The sequence below is a fragment of the Oryctolagus cuniculus genome, chromosome 13 (assembly GCF_051225735.1).
Source record: "Oryctolagus cuniculus isolate XC-2025 breed Fujian yellow rabbit chromosome 13, ASM5122573v1, whole genome shotgun sequence".
NCBI classification, from domain to species: domain Eukaryota; kingdom Metazoa; phylum Chordata; class Mammalia; order Lagomorpha; family Leporidae; genus Oryctolagus; species Oryctolagus cuniculus.
In genome coordinates, this window is record NC_142879.1 from 67,169,960 (window position 1) to 67,196,384 (window position 26,425).

Here is a 26,425-nt window from a genome sequence, read left to right on the forward strand (position 1 = left end):
GTAAATTAGCAGATGGAAGACCTCTCTCTGTCTTTGCCTCTCACTGTCTATAACTCTACCTCTCAAATAAATAAAGAAAATCTTAAAAAAAAAAAGGCATACACAAAAGAATTGATATAAAGGGTTCTTTTCCCTTCACTTGTTTTTTAATGCCATTTTTTTTTAATTATAGTTTTTTGGTTGTTTTTTTTTTTTTTTTTTTTTTTGACAGGCAGAGTGAGAGAGAGAGAGAGAGACAAAGGTCTCCCTTTTCCATTGGTTCACCCTCCAATGGCCGCTGTGTCCAGCGCACCACACTGATCCGAAGCCAGGAGCCAGGTACTTCTCCTGGTCTCCCATGCGGGTGCAGGGCCCAAGGACTTAGGCCATCCTCCACTGCACTCCCTGGCCACAGCAGAGAGCTGGCCTGGAAGAGGAGCAACCGGGACAGAATCCAGTGCCCTGACCGGGACTAGAACCAGTGTGCCAGCGCCGCAGGTGGAGGATTAACCTATTGAGCCATGGCGCCAGCCAAAAATTATAGTTTGTTTACTTATCTGACTAATTTATTTGAGAGAAAGAGGAAGAGATCTTCCATTCACTGTTTCACTCCTTAAGTGCCAACATCATCTGCGACCTGGGCAAGCCAAAGCCTGGGTCTCCCACATGGGTGGCAGGGACCCAGGCACTTGAGCCATCACCTGCTGCCTCCCATGATGCACACCAGCAAGAAGCCAGATGGGAACGCCCATCTTCACTTGTTCTTGAGTGAACAAAGCCAATTCTCTGTGGGAAGCCTCCAGGTCCCTCCTTCCCATTATCCTCACTTGGATGGGGCTCTAGAGGACATATCTTTGAAGGTCCTCCATGGCTGTTTCCAGAGTACACACAACATCTTCAAATGTAAGGTAAAGCAAAGCAGTGACAACATGGGGAGATTCAGTTTGACCAATGTAAATGGCCTGAACAAGTTGACCATGCTATGCTGTTCCTGGATCTTGTGTTCAAGAAAGAAAAGCTGATATATCAGCTGGAATTCTTGGTGGTAACCAGTGAAAATCTCAAGCAGAAAGTGGTTTTATTAAAAAGGTATTGTGCTGGCCGGTGCCGCGGCTCAATAGGCTAATCCTCCGCCTTGCGGCGCCAGCACACCGGGTTCTAGTCCCGGTCGGGGTGCCGCATTCTGTCCCGGTTGCCCCTCTTCCAGGCCAGCCCTCTGCTATGGCCCAGGAGTGCAGTGGAGGATGGCCCAAAGTGCTTGGGCCCTGCACCCGCATGGGAGACCAGGAGAAGCACCTGGCTCCTGGCTTTGGATCAGCGCGATGCGCCGGCCGCAGCGCACCGGCCGCAGCGGCCATTGGAGGGTGAACCAAGGCAAAAAAGGAAGACCTTTCTCTCTGTCTCTCTCTCTCTCACTGTTCACTCTGCCTGTCCAAAAAAAAAAAAAAAAGGTATTGTGCTAATCCTCCGCCTGTGGCACTGGCACCCCAGGTTCTAGTCCCAGTTGGGGTGCCAGGTACTAGTCCCAGTTGCTCCTCTTCCAACCAGCTCTCTGCTGTGTCCCGGGAGGGCAGCAGAGGATGAGCCAAGTGCTTGGGTCCCTTCACCTGCATGAGAGACCAGGAGGAAGTACCCGGCTCCTGGCTTCGGATCGGTGCAGCGCCGTCCGTAGCGGCCATTAGGGGCGTGAACCAAAGGAAGGAAGACCTTTCTCTCTCTCTCACCATCTGTAACTCTACCTCTCAAATAAATACTTCTCACTGTCTATAACTCTGTCTGTCAAAAAAAAAAAAAAAAAAAAAAAGGTATTGTGAGGGGCCAGCATTGAGGCATAACAGGTTAAGCTGCATGGGATGCCAGCATCCCATATGGGCATCTGTTCGAGACCCCGCTACTGCACTTCTAATCCGGCTCCCTGCTGGTATGCCTGGGAGAGCAGCAGAGGATCCCTGTGGGAGACCTAGAAGAAGCTCCTGGCATCTGGCTTTAGACTGGTCCAGCTCTGGCCGTTGTGACCATTTGGGAGATCTCTCTCTTTCCCTCTGTGTCTCTCCCTCTCTCCATAAACTCTGCCTTTCAAATAAATAAATACATCTTAAAAAAGAAAAGGGGGGTATTAGGAAAAGTCTAGAGAATCAGTAGGAAGTGTGGAGAACCAGGGGATGTGAATCAATTAAAAACTAAGGGGGGGGCTGGCGCTGTAGTGTAGTGGGTAAAGCTGCTGCCTGCTGTGCTGGCATCCCATATGGGTGCTGATTTGAGTCCCAGCTGCTCCACTTCCGATCCAGCTCTCTGCCATGGCCTGGGAAAGCAGTATAAGATGGCCCAAGTCCTTAGGCCCCTGCACGCATGTGGGAGACCCAGAAGAAGCTTCTGGCTCCTGGCTTTGGATTTTGCAGCTCTGGCCGTTGCAGCCATTTGGGGAGTGAACCAGCAAATGGAAGACCTCTCTCTCTCTCTCTCTCTTTCTCTCTCTCTCTCTCTGCCTCTCCTTCTCTATGTGTAACTCTTGATTTTAAAATAAATAAATAAATCTTTAAAAAAAAAAATAAGGGAGGGGACAACGTGGTGCAGTGGGTTAAGCCACCACTTGCAATGCCAGCATCCCGTATTGGAGTGCTTGTTTGAGTCCCATCTACTCTGCTGTGATCCTGCTCCCTACTAATGTGCCTGGTCTCCCATGAGGCACACCCAGATATAGTGCCTGGCTTCAGTCTGGCCCAGCCTTGGCCATTGCTGCCATTTGGAGTGTGAACCAACAGATGGAAAATACCTCTCTCTCTTTCTCCCTCCCCCCACCTCTGCTTTTCAAGCAAACAAATAAATAATAGGTTAAGTAAATAAATAACAAGGGTGATAAGGCACTGGCCAGATCTTGCCACAGGGACAGTCTGCTTAGGATTCTGCTAATCCTGTCTTTGCAGGGACCTTTTCTTGCTGCCTGGTTCTGCATCCTTGAACCCTCTTTGCCGTGTTGCTGGACGCTTGGCACTGCACAGCCACTGCAAATGACTTCTCAATCCCACAGGCTTCATGCTAGAAGAACTGACATCTCTTAATAAAAACGACACTAAACTCTAAAATAAGAAGTACCACTTTTCAGGGACAGGTGGTTTTTTTGTTTTTTTGTTTTTAGATTTATTTATTGATTTATTTGAAAAGCAGAGGCAGAGAGAGAGATCTTCCATCCGCTGGTTCACTCCCCAGATGGCCCCAACTGCTGGAGCTGGACCAATCCGAAGCCAGGAACCAGGAGCTTCTTCTGGGTCTCCCATGCAGGTGCAGGATTCCAAGGACTTAGACCATCTTCTGCTGCTTTCCCAGGCCTTGGTAAAGAGCTGGATCGGAAGTGGAACTGCTGGGGCTCGAAATGGCACCTATAGGGATGTCGGCACTGCAGGTCATGGCTTTACCTGCTACACCACATCACCCGTCCCAGGGACAGGTGTTTGACCTGACAATTAAGCTTCTGATTCCAACTTCCTGCCAGTGCAGACCTTGGGAGGCAGGAGTGATAGCTCAAGTGATTGGGTTCTTGACACTGTGTAGGAGGTCTGGACTGTATTCCTGGCTCCTGGCTCCAGCTCCAGTAGATGGGATCTCTCTGTGTGTCACTCTCTCTCTTTCTCTCAAAAAACAAAAAACCACACACACACACACACACACATTTTTTTGGAGGACCCAGGAGACAGATGCAGCGTGTCCAGCTAGGTATTCGCACTGCAGTTCGCTGTTCACTGTCTGTCAGCCACACTGATTTCTGTAGAGCACCGCCCAGGGAAAGCAAAAGAAGAACAAAGCATTTGAAGGATTTTTTTCCCCCTGAAGAACTTACAGTTTTACAGAATTTGATTAAATGCATTGATATTTCCTCAGAAAAGAGCCCTCTAAGTGCAGGGAGTGGGAAAGGAGTGGAAAATGTAAACAGATCTTTTATTGACTTCCTTATTTGGGAACATATCTTTCTGCTTGTAAATGTCCAAATAGTGAGGTTGAGTCCAGGGATCAAACGTGAGGTCTTAGGAGAGAGCCAGTATTACCCTGGCTGCTGCTGGATTCTCAGATGCCAGAGACATATCCAGAACTGGATGGTGGAGGGGAAAATTGGTAGGGTTGACTACATCTTTGGAGTTTTAGGAGTGGAAGTAGAAACTAATTATTAAGAAGTGAGAAAAATCTTTTTTATTTTGCAACTAATATGTATATAGTCACCTTGGAGTAAATGAGATATAATCTGAGACCTTCAGAACATGGATCCTATGTAATCTTTATATTGTCTCATATAACTTTCTATAAAAATTGCTTCCTGGCCGGCGACATGGCTCAAGACTAATCCTCTGCCTGCAGTACCGGCACACCAGGTTCTAGTCCTGGTTGGGATGCCAGATTCTGTCCCAGTTGCTCCTCTTCCAGTCCAGCTCTCTGCTGTGGCCCAGGAGTGCAGTGGAGGATGGCCCAAGTGCTTGGGCCCTGCACCCGCATGGGAGACCAGGAGAAGCACCTGACTCCTGGCTTTGGATCAGCGCAGTGCCACAGCGGGCACTGGAGGGTGAACCAATGGAAAAGGAAGACCTTTGTCTCTCTCTCTCTCTCACTGTCCACTCTGCCTGTCCAAAAAAAAAAAAAAAAAAAGAATTGCTTCTTGGTTGTCAGGATATTTGCACAGCTTTCATCATGGGTCTTTTAAAATTTTTATTTATTTACTTATTTATTTGAAAGGCAGAATTACAGTGAGAGAGTGACATCTTCCATCCACTGGTTCACCTGCAACAGCCAGGTCTGGTCCAGGCTGAAGCCAGGAGCCAGGAACTCCATCCAAGCCTCCCACATGGTCAATGGGGTCCCTAGTACTTGGGCCATTTTCAACTGCCTCTCAGGCACATTAGCTGATAGCAGAGTAGCTGGGACTTGAACTAGACTTGAACTAGTGCTCCAGTATGTGATACCAGTGTTGCAACTAGCAACTTAGCTCACTATGCCACAATGACAGACCCATCATGGACTTTTTTTTTTTTAACATGTATTTATTGGGGCTGCTGCTGTGCACAGCAGATAAAGCTGCCGCCTGCAGCGTTGGCATCCCATATGGCCACTGATTCAAGTCCTGGCTGCTCCACTTTTTTTTTTTTTTTTTTTTTGACAGGCAGAGTGGACAGTGAGAGAGAGAGACAGAGAGAAAGGTCTTCCTTTTGCCATTGGTTCACCCTCCAATGGCCGCCGCAGCCTGCAGGCTGCGGCGGGCACACCGCGCTGATCCGATGGCAGGAGCCAGGTACTTATCCTGGTCTCCTATGGGGTGTAGGGCCCAAGTACTTGGGCCATCCTCCACTGCACTCCCTGGCCACAGCAGAGAGTTGGCCTGGAAGAGGGGCAACCGGGACAGAATCCGGCACCCTGTCCGGGACTAGAACCCGGTGTCTCCACTTCTGATCCAACCCCCTGCTTATGGCCTGGGAAAGCAGCAGAAGATAACCAAGTGCTTGAGTCCCTGCACCCATGTGGGAGACCTGGATAAAGCTCCTGGCTTCTTGCTTTGGCCTGGCCCAACTCTGGCTGTTGCAGCCATTTGAGGGATGAACCAGCATATGGAAGAACTCTGTCTCTCTGTCTTGCCCACCCCCCCCCCCCGCTGTAACTCTGACTTTCAAACAAATAAATAAATCAAAGATTTGAAAGTCAGAGTTCCAGAAAGAGAGAGGGAGCAGCAGAGAAAGGGAAAATGAGATCTTCCATCCACAGGTTCACTTCTTAGATGATCGCACAGGACAGGGCTGGGCCAGGCAGAAGCCAGGAGCCAGGAGCTTCACCCACGTCTCCCCCATGGGTTGCAGGAGCTCAAATACTTGGGCCATCTTCTGGTTTTCCCAGGCCATTAGCAGGAAGCTAGATCAGAAGGGGAGCAGCCAGGACACAAACCAACACTCATAAGGGATGCTAACGTTACAGCTTTATCTGCTACACCATAATGCCAGCCCAACCTTTTGAGACTTTTTGAGGATTAATAATGTATTCATAGGGAGGGGTTTCCAAGCTCATAATTCAGTTCTTCAGTTGGATGCAGACCAGGAATCTGCTGTGCAGAAATGCAAACAAGATATGAAAAAAAAACAAGTTCATATCTTTGGGTGGAACGCATTCTTTCATGTTTGACAAGCCTTCTTCCTCCTTGGAACATGTGCTAGAAAGAGAAAACTCGATCTCTAGGAATGTGACACTCCACCTTAGAGCATAGCTGTGTGCAGGCCGTCATGCACCTGGCGCTGAATCTCAACAAGAATGGAATCTCACTGACAGAGACAAGGTTTAATGATGAGTGTCTGAGTCATGAAAAGTGAAGAAATGATTAAGGACTCATGGGATCTCTTGAGGGTGGAGATCTATACATTCCTATGAAGGCTGAGAGAAGCTACCTGGTACCTCTCCCATAACTCAGCAATTTTCCATGGAAATCTTTGAAGGAAAAAGATCACAAAGAGGTAGGCTAAATGATTAAGGTGGAGACAGTGCGGGTTGGTGAGGGACAGGTGCTAGGTAAAGAAGAGAATTTCTAGTATCCAATGTAGGGATAGTACATTTCACCCTTGGCTGTGTCCCAGGGGGGACAGTGAACAAGGAGCATAAGATCTGCAGACAAAGCTCAATGTAGCAAAGCTGCTCTAGGCTGAGGAGTGTAAAGGCATGACCTGGGCTGATGCCTGTGCAACACTTAAGGTGTCAAGCCAAGGACCAAGAGAAGAGTTTGGACACAGATTAAACATCTCTGTTGCCATTGTCTTGGTCTGTTTTCTTTTGCTATAACAAAATGTCTGGGGCCCGATTTTTTTTTAAATGATTTATTTATTTGAAAGACAGAGTTACATAGAGAGGGGAGAGGCAGAGAGAGAGAGAAAGAGAGAGAGAGAGGTCTTCCATCCGATGGTTCACTCCCTAATTGGCTGCAACAGCCAGAGTTGCACCAATCCGAAGCCAGGAGCCAGGAGCTTCTTTTGGGTCTCCCACACAGGTGCAGGGGCCCAAGGACTTGGGCCATTTTTTCTGCTGTCCCAGGTCATAGCAGAGAGCTGGATTGGAAGTGGAGCAGCTGGTTCTTGAACCAGCACCCATAGAGAATGCCGGTGCTTCAGGCCAGAGTATTAACCTGCTGCACAACAGCGCTGGCCGCTCAAATTTTTTTTTTTTAAGATTTATTTATTTATTTGAAAGGCAGAGTTACAGAGGCACAAAGAGGAAAAGAGAGAGAGAGAGGAGAGGAGGAGTGGTCTTCCATCCGCTGGTTCCCTCCCCGAATGGCCAGCCGTAGCTAGGCTGATTTGAAGCCAGGAGCCAGGAGCTTCTTCTGGGTCTCCCACACAGGTGCAAGGTCTGCTTAGGGCTCTTCTCCCCTTCCTCCTCCTCCCCCTCCCCCTTCTCCCTCCTCCTCATCCCTATTCCTACCTCTTCCTTTTTTCTCCTTCCTCCTTTCTCCTTCTTTTTAAAGTTTTCCTTATTTAAATTGAAAGGCAGAGAGACAGATAAAGATCTCCCATCTACAAGTTCACTCCTCAAATGCCCACAAAAGCCAGAGCTGAGACAGATGACGCTAGGAACCAAGAATTGAACCCACTATCCCATGTTGGTGGAAGGGACCCAAGTACTTGAGCCATCACCTCCTGCCTCCCAAAGTGTACCTTGGCAGGAAGCTGAGATTGGGAGCACTGCCAGGACTCAAACCTAGGCACTCTGATATGGAATGCAGGTATCCCAAGTGGTATCTTAACCTCTACACCAAACACCTGCCCCATATTCTGCCTTTTCTTACAAAGCCACCAATAGCATAATGGGGCCTCTACCCTCATGACCTCATCCAATCCTAATTACCTCCCAAATACCCTACCTCCAAATACAATTAACATAGGAATTTGAGGGTTAAGTTTCCAACACATAAACTTTAAGGGGACACACTCAACAAACCCTAGCACTTGTGTTAAAAATGGTGTTTAACCAGATGATTTGCCTTTAAACCTAGCTCTTATACCTTTTACTAGCTGTGTGGCTTTGGAAAACTGACCTAGCCTTTCTGTGTCTTGGTTTTATCATTTATAAGAGGGCAATAAGAAGGACTGGTGGTGTGGCATAGTGGGTAAAGCTGCTGCCTGTGATGCTGGCATCCCATTTAGGAGCTGGTTAGAGATCCAGCTGCTCCACTTCTGATTTAGCAATGGAGGATGTGCCAAGTGCTTGGGCCCCTGCACCCACGTGAGGGATCCATATGAGGCTCCTGGCTCCTTGCTTTGGCCAGGCCCACCAGGCTTGACTGTTGTGGCCATTTGGGGAGTGAACCAGCGGATGGAAGATCTCTCTTTCTTTCTCTCTCTCTCTCTCTGTAATTCTGCCTTTCAAATAAATAAATCTTAAAAAGAGAGAGAGCAATAAAAATATGGCCTGCCTCATTAGATTCTCATTAGTTACATCCTTTACTTCATGTAATGTACTCAGAAGAGTGGCTGGCACATAGTAATCATAACCAAGTGATTACTTTATAAGCCCTGGGCTTCAGTGTTACTACAGGGGGTAGCATGTGCCAGAATGAGATAACATTTTCCAACTTCAAAGCTTGTGTGGGCATCAAGGTGAACTATGATTCAGCTTAATCTCAGCAAACACCATAGCTCTTTCCTTTCATCTGATGGCAGTTCATCCAGCAGCTCTGTGGTGGAAATAATTAATTGATATCCTCCTTATTAACAGATTGCTGGTGTTAAAAATGGATTTGTGGCAAACGCTTTGTTTCATTGAAGACTTTCCTAAGCATCAGAGCAACATGGTTGAAATGCAGCCACCTTGGTCTTGATATTAAGAACCTTGAAAGTGGAAGACTCAGGAGTAGGGGGTCTCGTGCGGTTTCTCAGACTGAAGTATCAAAGTAACCAAGATTTGGGGGTAGCTTAAGCATTTTAAAATTCGTGTTTCTTAAGAATAAAACTAAAACTTATTTCCTGTTAGGCCTGTTTCTAATGGGCCTCCAGTGTAAGGAGCATGCTTTTAAATCTGCAAATTATTATCACCTTGTATTTTCACAAGAACTTAGCTTCGCCTAAGTACAACCATGATTCCAGGGCCTAGTGTCCAGCTGCAAAGGGGGCTAAGTAAAAAATTGGTGAGCTCGCTCAGTGAAGGTGAATGGAATAGATTCTTGTCTTCCTGCAAAAAAGAATTCAGACATGAGATAAGAGGAGTTGTAGGCAGGGTGTCAAGGTTTATTGGGGGTACCACATCTATCAGAACAAGTGGGCACCTCTCCAGACAAGATCTAAAAGAGCCTGGTTTACATTGAGACTAAGGTTTCTAAGGGAATTGAAATTCAGTTCTTGCCATTTCTTCTTCCCCTCCTCCCACTTCTGGGTAAAAGGTTTGCTGAGTGTGAATTAGGTGAAATTTCTCCCAAGATTTTACTACCCAATGTTATGGGGCTGAGTAGCCTACCTGGAGCCAGGCAGAAGCAAGCCTTGGGAGAAGGCTGTGACCACCTACAGAGCAACTGGGATATGGAAAGGACTTTGTAGTGTAAAATACTGAGCTGCTTCTAAAGTGTGCTTCCAAGCTATTACATTCCTTTTTGAAGAAACTTGTTTTCCAGGGGCAACTCAAGAGTAGGCTGATTTCTAACTTCCTAGAGGTTTCAACTATGTAACCACAGTGTAATCTCCCTCCCCCCTCTGCTAGCTGCAAAGCAATACCCAACACCCCTGCCCTACTCCCCAGCCTCCTCCTCCCTTTGCATTGTTGTGTGTGTTTAGATTGTGCCTCAGGAAGTTGCTTAAACTGGGGGAGGGGAGCTCTGCTTGACAAATATAAAAGGACTTTAACTTCTGAGAGCAACACCTGCTTCCACCCACTGGTCACTGCTCTTGAGATTGAGTATTAACGCCTCATTTTTTGCTTCCTTCATATTTCTGAGTCCATAATTTGGTGGGCAGGTGGTCTAGGGTGGGCTTATTTCCTATATTTCCTTAAGTCAGTTGTTCCTCACACTGGGATCTGTTAGAGTTTTTTCTCTTTTTTTCTTTATGAAGTATTGGTGCATTACCAACACAGAGGAAATTTTAGAAATGTTGGTACAGTGGGAAGGACATGGGCTTTGAAATCAGACAGATCCATCCCCACATTTAGTCTCTACTACTTACTTGCTGGACGACCTTGGACAAGTCTCTTGGCTTCTCTGAGCCTCACTGTTGTCATTTGTGAAAACAGTGACAGTAGCTACCCACAGTCTTGTTAGGATGAGTGCATATAAATCATTTAACACATTCCAGGAAGCATGGTAAAGTATCTTCCATCCTTTTGCGAATTTTTCTTCTCTCCTAAAGTCAGAGGAGTTAGTCTGCCTTTTTGAAGGGAAGGTGAGAGAAACTCAACTGAGACATTTGCTACAGTTTGAGTGCATCCCCCAAAGTTCATGTGCTGGAAACCTAATCATCAGCACTGAAGTGTTGGAAGGTGAGACCTAATAAGAGGTGATTAGATCAGGTGACTATGACTGTTGTTACTGGGGAAATGGGTTAGTTATCTCAAGAGCAGACTTGTTATTAAAGTGAGTTCAGGGGTCGGTGCTGTGGTGTAGTAGGTTAAGCCTCTGCCTGTGGTATCGACATCCCATATGGGCATCGGTTCCAGTCCTGGTTTCTCTACTTATGATCCATCTCCATGCTGTTGGCCTGGGAAAGCAGTGGAGGATGGTCCAAGTGCTTGGGCCTCTGCACCCTCATGGGAGACATGGAAGAATTTCCTGGCTCCTGGCTTCAGATTGGCCCAGCTCTGGCTGTTGTGACTGTTTGGGGAGTGAACCAGCAGATGGAAGACCTCTCTCTCTCTTTCTCCCTCTCTGCCTATAACTCTGCCTCTCAAATAAATAAATAAATCTTTAAAAAATAATAAAGCAAAATAAAATAAATGTGATTCTATAGCAATTTTTTGCTATTAGACAATTTTACTATCATGATTGCTGTGGTTTGAATAGGATTTGGCTCCCCAACTCATGCAGGTGTTTAGACCCCAAAGTCTTACGTTAGTAGTTAATGGAGTAATGTTAATTTTTGATGGATTAAGGATGGAGGCTTGATCCATTATAGTATCTGGGAAGTAGGCCTGGTTGAAGGTCCTCCAGTCATTAGGAGCATGACCTTGGAAGATAGCTCTAGAAAGAGGGTTGGGGCTGGTGCCGTGGCTCAATAGGCTAATCCTCTGCCTGAGGCGCTGGCACACCGGTACTAATCCCGGTTGGGGCACTGGATTCTGTCCTGGTTGCTCCTCTTCCAGTCCAGCTCTCTGCTGTGGCCCGGGAGTGCAGTGGAGGATGGCCCAAGTGCTTGGGCCTTGCACCCACATGGGAGACCAGGAGAAGCACCTGGCTCCTGCCTTCGGATCAGCGCAGTGCGCTGGCCACAGCGCACCGGCCACAGCGACCATTGTGGGGTGAACCAACGGAAAAGCAAGACCTTTCTCTCTGTCTCTCTCTCTCACTATCCACTCTGCCTGTCAATTAAAAAAAAAGAAAAAAAGAAAAAAAAAAAAGATGGTTGGTTCTATAAGCAGAGTTAGGCCTAGCTCTTTCTTGCTCTCTCTCCCCCTCTCCCTCTCCCTTTCTCTCTCTCTCTCTCTCTCTCTCTCTCTCTGCTTCCGGGCTTGCCGTGTGATCTTCCTTACATCCCACCATCCTTAGAATGTAATGGAGCTGCCCTGTCTTGGACTGTGAATCTCCAAAACTATAAACTAAAATAAATGTTTTTCCTAAGTAGCTGCTCTCAAGTATTTTGTTGTGGTAACACAAAGCTAAGTCATACAGTGATGAAGGCATTTAGAGTTGTAGAGGCCTGAGTTCCAATACCAGCTGTAACACTGACTGGCTGTGTGTTTTTGAGCATGTCTCTTATTCTCTCTGGGTTTCATTTTTCTTGTCTTCAAAATGGAAAAAAAAAAAAGAAATCACATGTATAAAATGCTTTCTACAAAGTAAAATGCTATAGAGAAACAAGTTATGAAAGTTGAACCATGAAAAGTACAGGCCTTAATATGGTTATATATATTTTTCAGTGAGGCCTATTTCTAGTGGGCCTCCAGTGTAAGGAGCATGCCTTTAAATCTGAAAATTATTATCACTCTGAAAAATCAAGAGAAAAGAAGGTGAAGAAGAGAAAAGAGGCCTGAGGCCATAGGAATATTTTTAAAAGTTTAATATTTATTTATTTATTTGAAAGACAGTTTACACAGAGATAGAGGGAGAGACAGAGAAAGATTTTTCACGTGCTGGTTCACTCTCCAAATGGCACAATGGCTGGAGCTGGGCCAATCCGAAGCCAGGAGTCAGCAGCTGCTTCTGAATCTCCCATGGGGGTGTCAAGGGCCCAAGGACTTGGGTCATCTGCTGCTGCTTTCCCAAATGCATTAGCAGGGAGCTGGAGCAGAAGTGGAGCAGCTGGGACTCGAACCTGCGCCCGTGTGGGATGCTGGACTCACAGGCGGCAGCTTAACCCACTCCGCCACAACACTGGCCCCACATATCAAAATTTTTTAAATGTGGCAAGTGTGAACCCTGTGTCTATGTAGTGGGATTCAAGTATATATACACTGTAGGGGGCAAGAAGCTTGAAAAATAGAGCTTTCCTGTGCCTTCTGGAATGCAGACCCTCTGTCTGGGACCTCTAAGGTAAAGAATTCCACAGGAAATATTTGTTTAATTAATTGTGGCCAAAACTCAGTTGTGGGTAGGCTGGATTTCATTGTGCACTGTTATTGCTTCTTCAACTAAGATACGTGCGTACTGTAACCCAAGTGCAAACCCACAGGATTTGAACTCCTAACCTTTAAAACATGAAATGATGACTTTAGCCACCTTATGTCCTGGTTCTTGTTTACTGGGACTGGAAGTTCTCATTAGACAGAGCCCCATTTATTCCATGACTGTAGCAGAGTAACACTGAGAAACCCAAAGGAATATCCATTTTAAAATAGTGTCTGTGGCACCGAAAGGATTCTGGAGCTCTGAATCAGCCCCTTACTTCATGGCTTGCAGAACAAAATGAAAATCAGATTGGAACACACGGACTTCTACTTTTCTGTAATGACACGTTGTGAAGGGAAGGAGAGCAATTTTCTTGAACATTCCTCTAAACCAATGCACTTGCAGTGGTTGTTTTTGGTTTGCAAAACTATCCCAAACAAACCTAAGGCTCACTGGTGTCTCTGCGTGCCAGGACTCTGAGCAACATAGCCCATTTGTCCAGGGACTGTAATTAAAATCAATAATCATTCCTTTCACTTGGCACAATGTTATCTGCTTCTTCCACAAGCAATGACAAGGTGGATTTTAGTACCTCATTCTTGCTCGAAGTGATTTAATGATTACATGAGAAAAATAATTGTCTTAACATATAATATTGGAGTCTTGGATTTTGGCTTCACCTACAAGATGGAAGAATTTTGTTAAGAAAGAAAGAAAAAAGCCTCAAGAAATGTGTCTGTTCCTCAAATCTGACTGAAAAATTACATATTCTGACCTGAAAAGGAAAAATAAACATCATCCATGAAATTCTGTGGCAAAAAGGAATGAGAATGTTCTTTAACAAAAAAATCTGAACTGTATTCTTTGCAGGTTTGAAGGCAACCTTTGCCAAAGTCTGCTCGCTGGAAACTTTCTCCCAGACCTGGCTCCTACCACGAGGCTTGGCTGCAGAATAAGGCCTGGAAGACCGTGGTTTGGAATGTGTGAATGTTAAAATCAGACACTGTTCCCTTTTCCTTACAACAACAATCTTTGGTTTTGCCAATGTATGCACTGGGTTTTTTGAGATTGCCTTGTTTGTTGCCACAAGTCAGAACTATTGAAGGGATTTTAGTGTTTTCAGTTTTTTTGACTGCTACTCATCCCTTTCTCACAGTGCACTTGAGAAGGTAACAGTACCTCCATGCTGAAATGAAGAAATGGCTGAGTGTCAAACGACTTGTGGAAGACTACACAGCAAGTTAAAAGCAGATCTGGATTAGAAACTTGATTTTCCATGTCTTCCCTAGATCTGTAAACCTGGTCCACTAAACTTAAGTTTTTCTAAGACGTTGTGGCAGATATACACAATGATCCATAAGGAGAAGGTGGGAAGTCACACTGAGAGTCAGCAGTATGTGGAGTGACTAGATATGAAATACTTTCATCAAATAATTATCACCTGCTTGGGCAGAGATATAATGTAAAATCATTTTGCTATGAATTGTTCTAATTTATAGAATATTGTAATTCAGATAGAACAAAAGTAACATTCAACTTAATTCCATCCGGGCAGAACAAACAACAAATATGAACTATGTCATAGAGACTGTGTCTCATCTCATATATCATCTGTCATATAAATCATATGTCATAAATAATAGAATAAGTGGTTACTGTATAGTTGGGAACCGTACTTCCAGGAAGCGCTCACTGAACATGAAAGGCAGAATGCTGAACAGAAACCAGGTAGTCTGTGTAACCAAATTAATAGTAGTAGCTGCAACTGAAATGCTGTTCACAGGAAAAGGGAGTGTGCTTAAGAAATTTTTATGGGATCTTGGAATTACACAGATCTTGTTATGTTTCAATGGTGGCGGAACTGTGCAGGAGGAAACGGAATGGGCATAGTTGGAACCAAAGAACACGTCAGAGAGTTTACTTCAAGGAGCAGTGGTGGTCTCTGTATTTAGTATAAAATTTTTCCTGATAACAAGAAGAGAACTTATTGGTAGAGGAAATTATGGGATATAGGACAGCAGAGAAAATTCAGCATATACAACTAAACCATTGCAATGCAAAGGTCAGGAAGGACCAGGGCAGAGATATTTCCATTGGTCGGACTTGTTAAAAAAATAAGAGCCACAGTGTATATTATTTATAGCTTCCTGTACACACATATTTGACACAGTTAACTGTTTAAATTTTTTTTTCAGTTGGAGCAGTAATTTTATACTATTTCTTTTGATTTCACAAAGATTAGAGGCTGGCGTCACAGCTCACTAGACTGATCCGCCACCTGCAGCGCCGGCACACCGGGTTCTTGTCCCAGTCAGGGCACCGGATTCTGTCCTGGTTGCTCCTCTTCCAGTCCAGCTCTCTGCTGTGGCCTGGAAGGCAGTGGAGGATGGCCCAAGTGCTTGGGCCCTGCACCCACATGGAGACCAGGAGGAAGCACCTGGCTCCTGGCTTCAGATCAACACAGTGTGCTGGCTGTAGTGGCCATTTGGGGAGTGAACCAACGGAAAAGGAAGACCTTTCTCTCTCTCTCTCACTGTCTAACTCTGCCGTAAAAAAAAAAAAAAAAAAAAAAAAAAAATAGAACTATCTCTCCTTGTATTATTATTTTTTTTTTGACAGGCAGGATGGACAGTGAGAGAGAGAGACAGAGAGAAAGGTGTTGCTTTTCCGTTGGTTCACCCCCAAATGGCCACTGCGGCCAGCACACTGCAGCCGGCACATGGCGCTGATCCGAAGCCAAGAGCCAGGTGCTTCTCCTGGTCTCCCATGTGGGTGCAAGGCCCAAGCACTTGGGCCATCCTCCACTGCACTCCCGGGCCACAGCAGAGAGCTGAACTGGAAGAGGAGCAACCAGGACAGAATCCGGTGCCCTGACCGGGACTAGAACCTGGTGTGCCGGCGCCTCAGGCAGAGGATTAGCCTATTCGCCTCAGGCAGAGGATTAGCCTATTGAGCCTCGGAGCTAGCTATCTCCTTGTATTATTAAAGGCTGATTAAAAAAAGTGGAATCCTCTCATCTGCAACAAATTGGATGCAATTGGAAAACATTATACTTAGTGAAATAAACCAGTCCCAAAAAGAAAAATTCTCCCTGATCTGTTGTAACTAATAAATACCAAAATGGTAACCTATAGAAATGAAATTGATACTTTGAGATGTGATGATTTTAAACAGCTTTTGTCTCGACTGCTAAGGAACAGTTTTTCTTTTTTCATACTATTTGTTGAACTCTTCACTAAGTACAGGGTTAATCTTATGTGTGTAGTTAATTGAAAATAGATCTTAGTGAAAAATAAGATTTGGAATAGGAGAGGGAGGGGGAGGAAGGGTGGAAGTGTGGGTAGGTTGGGAAGAATCACTGTGTTCCTAAATTTGTGTTTATGATATAAATGCATGAAGTGTGTATACCTTAAATAAAAGGTTTCTGGGGGGAGGGAGAAGAATGTAAAACAAAACAAAAATGCTGGTAGTAGAAATTTAATTAAATGGAGCTGATTAAATGCATGCTTTAGCTTTTATCCCCTTCCAAACAGATTTAAAGTATAAATAAGGGAATTTGGGTGAAAAATTGATGTGAAACACAGTGATAAAGAGATTGGAGAAGAAAAAAAAAAACAAAAACAAAATGGTGGATGCTGCAAGGACCGGGCAAATGATACCAGACTTAATAGACCCGTGAATGCCAAATTCTACAGCAGTGGTTGTGAAGCTGAGCAGCAGTCTGGTTTACACTGAAAAATCCCCAAAAGCCTTGAGAGTCAGTAACTGGAGGTTCTTCTTGAAGTCAGGTTTAAGGCGAGCTAATGTCAGCAGATTGTATGAAGGTCTGTTTAAAAAGCAGTTATATGGATGAAGTAAAATGTTGTGTATTCATACAAAAGAATAAAAAGAATGAAGCAATAAAAGAAATGAAGTCCTGAGTCATGCTAAAACATGGATGAACTTTGAAAACATTATGCTAAGTGAGAGAAGCTAGGTACAAAGAACCACATATTGTGTGGTTCCATTCATATGAAATTCCCAGAAGAGGCAATTTCATAGCAATAGGAGGTTGGTTAATGGTTGCCTAGGGCTAGGGAGAGAGTAGAATGGAAAGTTTCTGCTAATGGGTGTGGGCTTCTCTTCTCTTTGGAGTTAATAAAAATGGCCTAAAATTTATTATAGTGATGGATGCAAAACCCTATGAATATAACAAAACCATTAAATCAAATCGTTGAATTGTTCTTTTAAAAATAAGAAAATGCACAGCCCTATCCAAAAATGGGGCAAAGGCCCTAGCAAACATATCACCAAAGGAAATATATAGACGGTAGAAAAGCATATCATAGATGCATGAAAATAAAACCAATGAGATACCTCTACACACCTATTCAAATATCCAAAAAGCAGAACACTGACAACACCAAATGCTGGCAAAGGTGTGGAGCAACAGGAACTCTCATTCATTGCTGCTTGGAATGCAAAATGGTACAGTTGCTTGATGGTTTCTTGCAAAACTAAATATACTCATAATATGTGGTCTAGCAATCACTGTTCTTGGTATTTACCCAAGGAGGTTGAAAACTTATATTGGGGCTGGCGCTGTGGCATAGTGGATAAAGTCACTGCCTGCAGAGCTGGCATCCTATATGGGCACCAGTTCAAGTCCTGGCTGCTCCATTTCCAATCCAGCTCCCTGCTAATGCACCTGGTTTGAAAGCAGCAGAAGACGGTCCAAGTCCTTGGGGCCATGCACCAATGTGAGGGACCAGGAGAGGAAGATCCTGGATCCTGGCTTCAGATCTGCCCAGTTCTGGCCATTGGGGAGTGAACTAGAGGAAGGAAGATCTCTCTCTGTCTCTCCTTATCTTTTTCTCTCTTGTGTCTAACTCTGCCTTTCAAATAAAATAAATAAATCTTTAAAAAATTTATATCCACACAAAAATTTGCACATGGATGTTGACAACAGTTTTTTTCAAAGTTGCCCAACCTTGGAAGCAACCAAGATGTCCTTCCGTGGATGAATGATCGATTATAGTGCATCCAGACAATAGAATATTTAGCACTCTAAAAAGAAATGAGCTATCAAACCATGAAAAGACATGAAGAAACCTTAAATGCATTTACTCAGTGAAAGAAGTCAATCTGAGAAGGTACACCCTATCTGATTCTGACTCTTAATATTCTGGAAAAGATAAAACTGCAGACAATAAAAAGATCAGCAGTTGCCAGAGGGTAGCGGACGGGAGGGATGAATATGCAGAACACAGAGGATTTTTATGGCAATGAAACTCCTCTGCCTACTATAATGGTGGATCCACGTCATTGTACATTTGTCCAAACCCATAGAATGTTCAACACCATGAGTGACCCCTAATGTAAGCTCTAGACTTCGGTTGAACATGGTATATCAATGTAGGTTCATCAGTTTTACCAAATATACCACTGTAGGGGGAGATGTTGATAACAGGAGAGGTTGGACATGGGGTATGCATTTATGGGAAATATCTGTACCTCCCTCTCAACTTGCTGTGAACTTAAAACTGCTCTTGGCTGGCGCCGCGGCTCACTAGGCTAATCCTCCACCTTGCGGCGCCGGCACACCGGGTTCTAGTCCCGGTCGGGGCACCGGATTCTGTCCTGGTTGCCCCTCTTCCAGGCCAGCTCTCTGCTGTGGCCAAGGAGTGCAGTGGAGGATGGCCCAGGTCCTTGGGCCCTGCACCCCAGGGGAGACCAGGAGAAGCACCTGGCCCCTGCCTTCAGATCAGCGCAGTGTGCTGGCCGCGGCGGCCATTGGAGGATGAACCAATGGCAAAAGGAAGACCTTTCTCTCTGTCTCTCTCTCTCTCTCACTGTCCACTCAGCCTGTCCAAAAAAAAAAAAAAAAATCTTAAAAAAAAACTGCTCTAAATAGTAAAGTCTACTTTAGAAAATTAAAAAGAGAAAAGGGAGATGGATACAGCTTCTCTCCCTATGGAATATACCTACTAGCATGTATTATTCTTGGGAATAAAAAAACTACACAAATACTTCAACATTTTTCTAAGTTGATTCTAAAACTCAATGTACTGAGAGGGCAAACCAGATAGGCGATCTTCTTGCAAAACTGTCCAAATTCAACCTGCACCTACCATGCATCAGAGGGCCCTAATAATGCAGTGCCTTTCAGCCCCTTGCCATCTGAGATGGCTCTAACAGCATGAAAATTAGTCAGCTCTCCATGTACATGGGTTCTGCATCTGTGTGTTCAACCAACTTGAATTGGAAAATATTTGGCAAAAAATTGCATCTGTTCTGAACACATACAAACTTTTTTTCCTTGTCATTATTGCCTAAACAATATAACAACTATCTACATAGAATTCACATCATACTGGGTATTATGAGTAATTTAGAAATGATTTACGGCCGGCGCCGTGGCTCAATAGGCTAATCCTCTGCCTAGCGGCACCGGTACACCAGGTTCTAGTCCCGGTCGGGGCACCAGATTCTGTCCCGGTTGCCCCTCTTCCAGGCCAGCTCTCTGCTGTGGCCAGGGAGTGCAGTGGAGGATGGCCCAAGTGCTTGGGCTCTGCACCCTCATGGGAGACCAGGAAAAGCACCTGGCTCCTGGCTTCGGATCAGCGCGATGTGCCAGCTGCAGCAGCCATTGGAGGGTGAACCAACGGCAAAATGGAAGACCTTTCTTTCTGTCTCTCTCACTGTCCACTCTGCCTGTCAAAAAAAAAAAAAAAAAAAAAGAAAGAAATGATTTACAGTATGCGGGAAGTATGTTGGTCATATGCAAATACTATACCATTTTATATAATGGACATGTGCATTCAGAAATTTTTTCCAAAGAAACCTTTTATTTAATGAATACAAATTTCATAAATACAACCTTAGGAATATAGTTATTCTTCCCTCTGTACTCACCCCCACTCCCACTCCCCTCCTCATTCCTCTTCCCTTCCCAGTCCCATTCTCCATTAAGATTCATTTTCAATTAACTTTGTACACAAAAGACCAACTCTGTACTAAGATTTCAACAATTTGTGTGCGCTTGCGTGCGCGCGCGCACACACACACACACAAAGCTGTCTGAGAGCAAGTTTTACAGTTAACTCTCATAATACAACTCATTAAAGACAGAAGGCCTGCATGGGAAGTTAGTGCACAGTGACTCCTGTTGTTAATTTAACAATTAACACTCTTATGTATGATGTCAGTGACCATCTGAGGCTCTTGACATGAGCTGCCTAGGCTATGGAAGCCTTTTGAATCTACAAACTCCATCAGTATTTAAACAAGACCATAAGCAAAGTGGAAGATCTCTTCTTCTTCAGAGAAAAATACATCCTTCATTGATGGCCACTTCTTTCCACTAGAGTCTCACTCACAGAGATCTTTCAGATAGGTCATTTTTTGCCACAGTGTCTTAGCTTTCCATGCCACATTCAGAAATGTTGATACCCACAGAGGTCCTGGAACCAATCACCCAAGAATTCCAAAGAATGCTTATATGTAATAAAATAGAATCCTTGCAACAGAAAAGTCTTAAGACTAAGCCAAGAACAACTGAATTTACCTTACAAACTAAAATACCATGGCTCAAAGAAATTAAATTAATTAAAGGTAGAGTTAGGGCTGACCCTGTTGTGTAGTGGGTAAAGTCACTGCCTGTAGTGCCAGCATCCTACATGGGCACCAGTTCAAGTCTCAGCTGCTCCACTTCTGATCTGACTCTCTCCTGTGGCCTGGGAAGGCAGTAGAGATGGCCAGGTCCTTGAGCCCCTGCACCTGTGTGGAAGACCCAGAAGAAGCTCCTAGCTCCTGACTTTGGATCAGCCCAGCTCCAGCCATTGTGTACCATTTGAAGAGTGAACCAGTGGATCGAAGACCTCTCTCTGCTTTTGCCTCTGCCTCTCTATAACTCTGCCTTTCAAATAAATAAAATAAATCTAATTTTAAAAAAGCATCACAGAATCCTTTTTGTTTTAAAGATACTTGTTCAGGTTCAGGTTAAATGGTAGAATCAACTCTAACTCCAGAACATGTAGTCTAACCTTTATGCTAGACATCTCCTTAGTACTTATCTTCAAAAAGTTAAGTCTACTTGGTGGCAGTATTATTTGATCATTTGAGGCTTCACAAAATTATTTATTTATTTCATTTTGCTTGAAAGGCAGAGAGACAGAGATAAAAGAGAGGAGAGATCTTCCATCCATTGATTCATTCCTCAAATGCCTGCAACAGTCAAGGCTGGGCCAGGACAAAGCCAGGAGCTGGGAATTCAGTTCGGGTTTCTCAAAAATGCAGCAGGGACCTAAGTATTTGAACTGTCATCTGCTGCCTCCCCCGGGTGTACATTAGTTGGAAGCAGAGGAGCTGGGACTGAAACCAGACAGTGCAACTGGGATGTGGGTATCTCAAGCAGCATCTTTTTTTTTTTTTTTTTTTTTTTTTTGACAGGCAGAGTGGACAGTGAGAGAGAGAGAAAGGTCTTCTGCTGCTGTTGGTTCACCCCTCAATGGCCACTGCGGCTGGCACACTATGCCAATCTGAAGCCAGGAGCCAGGTGCCTCTCCTGGTCTCCCACGCGGGTGCAGGGCCCAAGCACTTGGGCCATCCTCCACTGCACTCCTGGGCCACAGCAGAGAGCTGGACTGGAAGAGGAGCAACCGGGACAGAATCCAGCGCCCCGACTGGGACTAGAACCTGGGGTGCCTCCACAGGTGGAAGATTAGCCTAGTGAGCCACGGCGCCAGCCCTCAAGCAGCATCTTAACCACCGCTCCAGATGTTCACCTAATTTTGAGTTTTAATCGTACTCAGGGAAGTTTGTCCATTTTCTTGGTTTTCTTTCTTTCTTTCTTTCTTTCTTTCTTTCTTTCTTTCTTTCTTTCTTTCTTTCTTTCTTTCTTTCTTTCTTTCTTTCTTCCTTTCTTCCTTCCTTCCTTCCTTCCTTCCTTCCTTCCTTCCTTCCTTCCTTCCTTCCTTCCTTCCTTCCCTCCTTCCTTCCTTCCTTCCTTCCTTCCTTCCTTTTTCTTTTTTTTTTGAAGCAGTTTTTTTTTTCTTAATTTATTTTAAAATTAGAGTTACAGAGCCGGCGCCGTGGCTCAATAGGCTAATCCTCCACCTTGCGGCGCCGGCACACCGGGTTCTAGTCCCGGTTGGGGCGCCGGATTCTGTCCCGGTTGCCCCTCTTCCAGGCCAGCTCTCTGCTATGGCCAGGGAGTGCAGTGGAGGATGGCCCAGGTGCTTGGGCCCTGCACCCCATGGGAGACCAGGAAAAGCACCTGGCTCCTGGCTCCTGCCAGGATCAGCGCGGTGCGCCGGCTGCAGCGGCGGCCATTGAAGGGTGAACCAGCGGCAAAGGAAGACCTTTCTCTCTCTGTCTCTCTCACTGTCCACTCTGCCTGTCAAAAAAAAAAAAAAAAAAAAAAAAAAAAAAAAAAAAAAAAAAATTAGAGTTACAGAAAGAGGAGGAGCAATAGAGATGAGAGAGAGAGAGAGAGAGAGAGAGAGAGAGAGAGAGAGAAATTAAGAGAGATCTTGCATCCACTGATTCACTCTCCAAATGACTGCAACAGCCAGGGCTGGGCCAGGCTGAAGCCAGGATCCCAGAGCTTCTTTTGCATCTCCCACGTGGGTACAGGGCCATCCTCCACTGCTTTTCCAGGCACATTAGCTTGGAGCTAATCAGAGGTGGAAGCTGGATCAAAAGAGGAACACCTGGGTCTCAAGCAGGCAGCGGTTTTACCCAGTGCACCACAATGCTGGCCCCTCCTTGGTTTGTTTTCTAGGCTTCTTGTTCAGGAAAAATTATTCCAATATTGTATTGCTGTAAGAAGGAATTGTGGATTTTTTTTTCCAGTCATAACCCTGGGTTCATACAAACTGTTTTGTGTATAAGTAGTTTGTTCTTTTTTTTTTTTCAATATGGCTTTACCACAGTTTGTTTAACCATTCACCCCCTGAAATACTTCTCTATTGTTTTTCATTGTCAGTTATTATAAATGAATTTACTACAGATACTTGTGTACAGTTTTGTATGTGAACATATCTTTTCTATTTTTTAAGATGAATGCTCATGGAACAAGTGTGTGGCTGCTTGAGATGCCTGCCTACCATATTGGAGTACCTGGATGATTCCAGCTAGAACACACCCTGGAAGACAGCAGCCAACAGCTCAAGTCCTTGGATTTCTGCCACCAATGTGGAAGACCTAGCTTGAGTTTCTGCCTTTGACTTGGCCTGGCCCTGGCTATTACAAGTGTTTGGGGAGTGAAGTAGTGCACAGAAGACTCACTCTCTCTTCCTTTGTCTCTGTGCCTTTCAAATAAATGAAAATTAGGATACCTGCCCACAAATAAAGTTCCCAGATCATATGGTAATTGTGTATTAGTCTGTAGACACAATAGCTGCTAATGCTCTTCTAAACCAGTCCCATGATTATACATTCCCACTAGCCATGTATGAGTAATCAAGTTCATCTACATTCTTGCCAGCATTTGGTGTTTTCATTCTTTTATTTTAGCCATTCTGATAGGTATGAGTTGTAATAAATAGTCTGACTCTTAAAAGGGCAGGGGGGCCTTCTAAAAGCTTCAGTGCCAACAGCATATCCAAAATGAATAACCCAGAAAGTCTTATCTTACAGTATTATGTCTTGTTTATTTATTTATTTATCCATTCAGTAAGTATTCATTGAGCACCCACTAAGGGGTTGACTTTGGGTATACAATGAGCATAACAGATGTGGTTCTTGAATTTGTGGTCCTTACACTCTGCTGGGGAAAGATAGACATTAAATAAGTAAACAGATCAATACTTAGAGTTACATCCATATTAAACACTATAAGGAAAATGAATACAAGACTATGGGAGACAACAAGAAGGAACTAGATTTCAAAAAAAAAAAAAAAGATTTCTTTATTTACTTGAAAGGCAGAATTACAGATGGGGAAAGACAGAGAAAGAGGTCTTCCATCCTCTGGTTCACTTCCCAGATGGCCACAATGGCCAGACAGGGATGATCCAAAGCCAGGAACCAAGAGCTTCTTCCGGGTCTTCCATGCAGGTGCAGGAGCCCAAGGACTTGGGCCATCTTCTACTGCTTTCCCAGGCCATCAGCAGGGAGCTGAATCAGAAGTGGAGCAACTGGGCCGGCGCCGTGGCTCACTAGGCTAATCCTCCACCTGGCGGCACCGGCACACGGGGTTCTAGTCCCGGTCGGGGCGCCAGATTCTGTCCCAGTTGCCCCTCTTCCAGGCCAGCTCTCTGCTAAGGCCCGGGAAGGCAGTGGAGGATGGCCCAGGTGCTTGGGCCCTGCACCCCATGGGAGACCAGGAGAAGCACATGGCTCCTGCCATCGGATCAGCACGGTGTGCCGGCCGGGGCGGCCATTAGAGGGTGAACCAACGGCAAAGGAAGACCTTTCTCTCTGTCTCTCTCTCTCACTGTCCACTCTGCCTGTCAAAAAAAAAAAAAAAAAAAAAAAGTGGAGCAACTGGAACTTGAACAACGCCCATAGAACAACGCCCATATAGGATGCTGGCACTGCAGACGGATGCTTACCTACTACACCACAGTGCCAGCCCCAGGGACTAGATTTTGATTGTGAGACCAAGAAATCTGAGACCAGAAAGATGAGAAATGGGTCATGAAAGCGAATTTTAGGTGGAAGGTGGGGAGGTGAAGGAGAGAAATATTTCAAGGAAAAATGGTAATCTGAAACATGTGAGACTGGAAAGAGTTTGTGTTAAGAACATAGAACAACTCTTGTGCCTGGATTGCAGGAAGTGAGAGGGAGAGTGGTAGAAGAGGTTGGAGAGTTAAAGTGAGATCTAATCATGCAGGTACTTGTAAGTCATGTAAGAATTACTCCCTTCCTCCCCTCCTCCCTCCCTCCCTCCCTCCCTCTTCCTCTTCCTCTTCCTCTTCCTCTTCCTCCTCCTCCTCCTCCTCCTCCTCCTCCTCCTTCTTCTTCTTCTTCTCTCTCTCTCTCTTTCTATCTCTCTTAAGATTTGCTGTGGTTGACAGTGTAGCAGAGTAGTTAAAGCCACTGTCTTCAGTGCCAGCATCCCATATAGGGGCTGCTTCAGGTCCCTGCTGCTCCACTTCAGATCCAGCTCTCTGCTGTGGCCTGGGAAAGCAGTAGAAGGTGGCCCAAGTCCTTGGGCCCCTGCACCTGAGTGGAAGACCTGGAAGAAGCTCCTGGCTCCTGGCTTCAAATCAGCCCAGCTCCGGCTGCTGCAGCCATTTGGGTAGTGAACCAGTGGATGGAAGATTTCTCTCTTTGCCTCTGCCTCTCCGTAACTTTGCTTTTTAAATAAAATAAACAAATATTAGGAAAAAAAAATTGCTTATTTGAAAAGTAGAGTCACACACACACACACACACACACACAGAGTCTTCCATCTTCTGGTTTATTCTTCAAATGTCTGTAACAGCCAAGGCTGGGCCAGGCTGAAGCCAGGAGCCAGGAATTCCATCTGGGTCTCCCATGTGGATTATAGGTACCCAAGTACTTTGATCATCATCTACTGCTTTCCCCAGCACATAAGCAGGAAGTTGCATCAGAAGCAGAGGCACTGGCTCCCCAATATTGGGTTGTGGGTGTTCCAAGCAGTAACTTAGCTCGCTGTGCTACAATGCCTGAATATTTTATTTTCTGTTAAATACAGTAGGAAATCAATGAGGGTTTAAGATGAATTGCAAAGCTCTTTCTGGTCACAATGGGGAGCTTTAGAGGGAGAGGCAGGAAAAGAGCACAGGCTGGTGCTAAGGAGCTCAGCTACAGTGATCCATTCAAGAGAGGCTGGGGTTTGGAGATGAAGAGGTATGGACAGATTACAAAAATATTTTGAAAGTGAAGTCGGTAGTACATGGTAATGGGCTGGCTGTTATGAGCAAAGGAAAGGGACTTTGTGAAGATGACTCCTAGGCCTGTGACTTTAACAAATGAACAGATGGTAGTTCCATGTATTTCAATAAGGAAATATTTAAAGCTACAGAACTGGAGGAATCCACCCAAAGGGAAGTGTAGAGAGAAGAAAGAAGTAGGTCCCAGAAGGAGCACTGGGTGTCTCTAATATATCCAAAGGGGAGGAGAAGAGAAGGAGCTGTCAGGGAGACGGCTTTCCCTGAGCATGGGAGAAAGAAGACAGCATGGTGATACAAAGATGGACAGGAGTGTTTCAATAACAGACCAGGCAACTATGCTGAATGCTTCTGAGAGGGTGAGGTCTGGAATGTATCTACCGGATTTGGTATTATCTCAGTAGTGTGCTGAAGCTAACTCCTATTAGCCCAAAGAACCTATTGTGGGTATCTCTTCCCAATTCTGCGCTTAGTGAGGATACATCGGTGGCTTCAAGTCAGCCATGGCGGGGGAGTATTTACACGATGTAAGTTGGCAAAAATTTCCCTGTTTTCTGTTTTTGTTTGGGAGTTGTTTGTTAAACTTGTACCAGCTTTCTACTGGCAAGGTATCTTCATTTGCAATGAAGTGGAAGTGGAAATGGCCTTCTCTGATCTCTCTGGTCCCATCAGAAAGTATTCAAAACGTTTTTCATGGAAATGAATTCACTTCAAAGGCCCCAGCAGGGTGTCTGAACTTTGTTTGAAGTGGGCTTTACCTTTGCCACAGGACTCTCCAATCTTAGCCTTTTAGTCACTAAGTTTCACAACATTGATGCAGACCAACAGGAAAAAATTCAGTGCGGTC

At 45.0% G+C, this 26,425-nt stretch overlaps 1 long non-coding RNA gene across 4 annotated transcripts in view; it reads left to right on the top strand.

Annotated features, from left to right (window-relative positions):
* LOC138844994 (uncharacterized) overlaps positions 1-26,425 on the top strand; it is a 53,946-nt gene that overhangs the window by 21,619 nt on the left and 5,902 nt on the right. Inside the window, exons 5-6 of one of the 4 annotated variants that reach the window (XR_011381551.2) lie at positions 13,607-13,782; positions 13,893-14,791. The exons of 1 other annotated variant lie outside the window; for it this stretch is intronic. This is a non-coding gene — a long non-coding RNA (uncharacterized LOC138844994). Of the gene's footprint in view, positions 1-13,606; positions 13,783-13,892; positions 14,792-22,776; positions 23,091-26,425 lie in introns of those variants that run through there. 2 more of the 4 variants (XR_016219078.1, XR_016219081.1) reach the window with 2 other exon arrangements.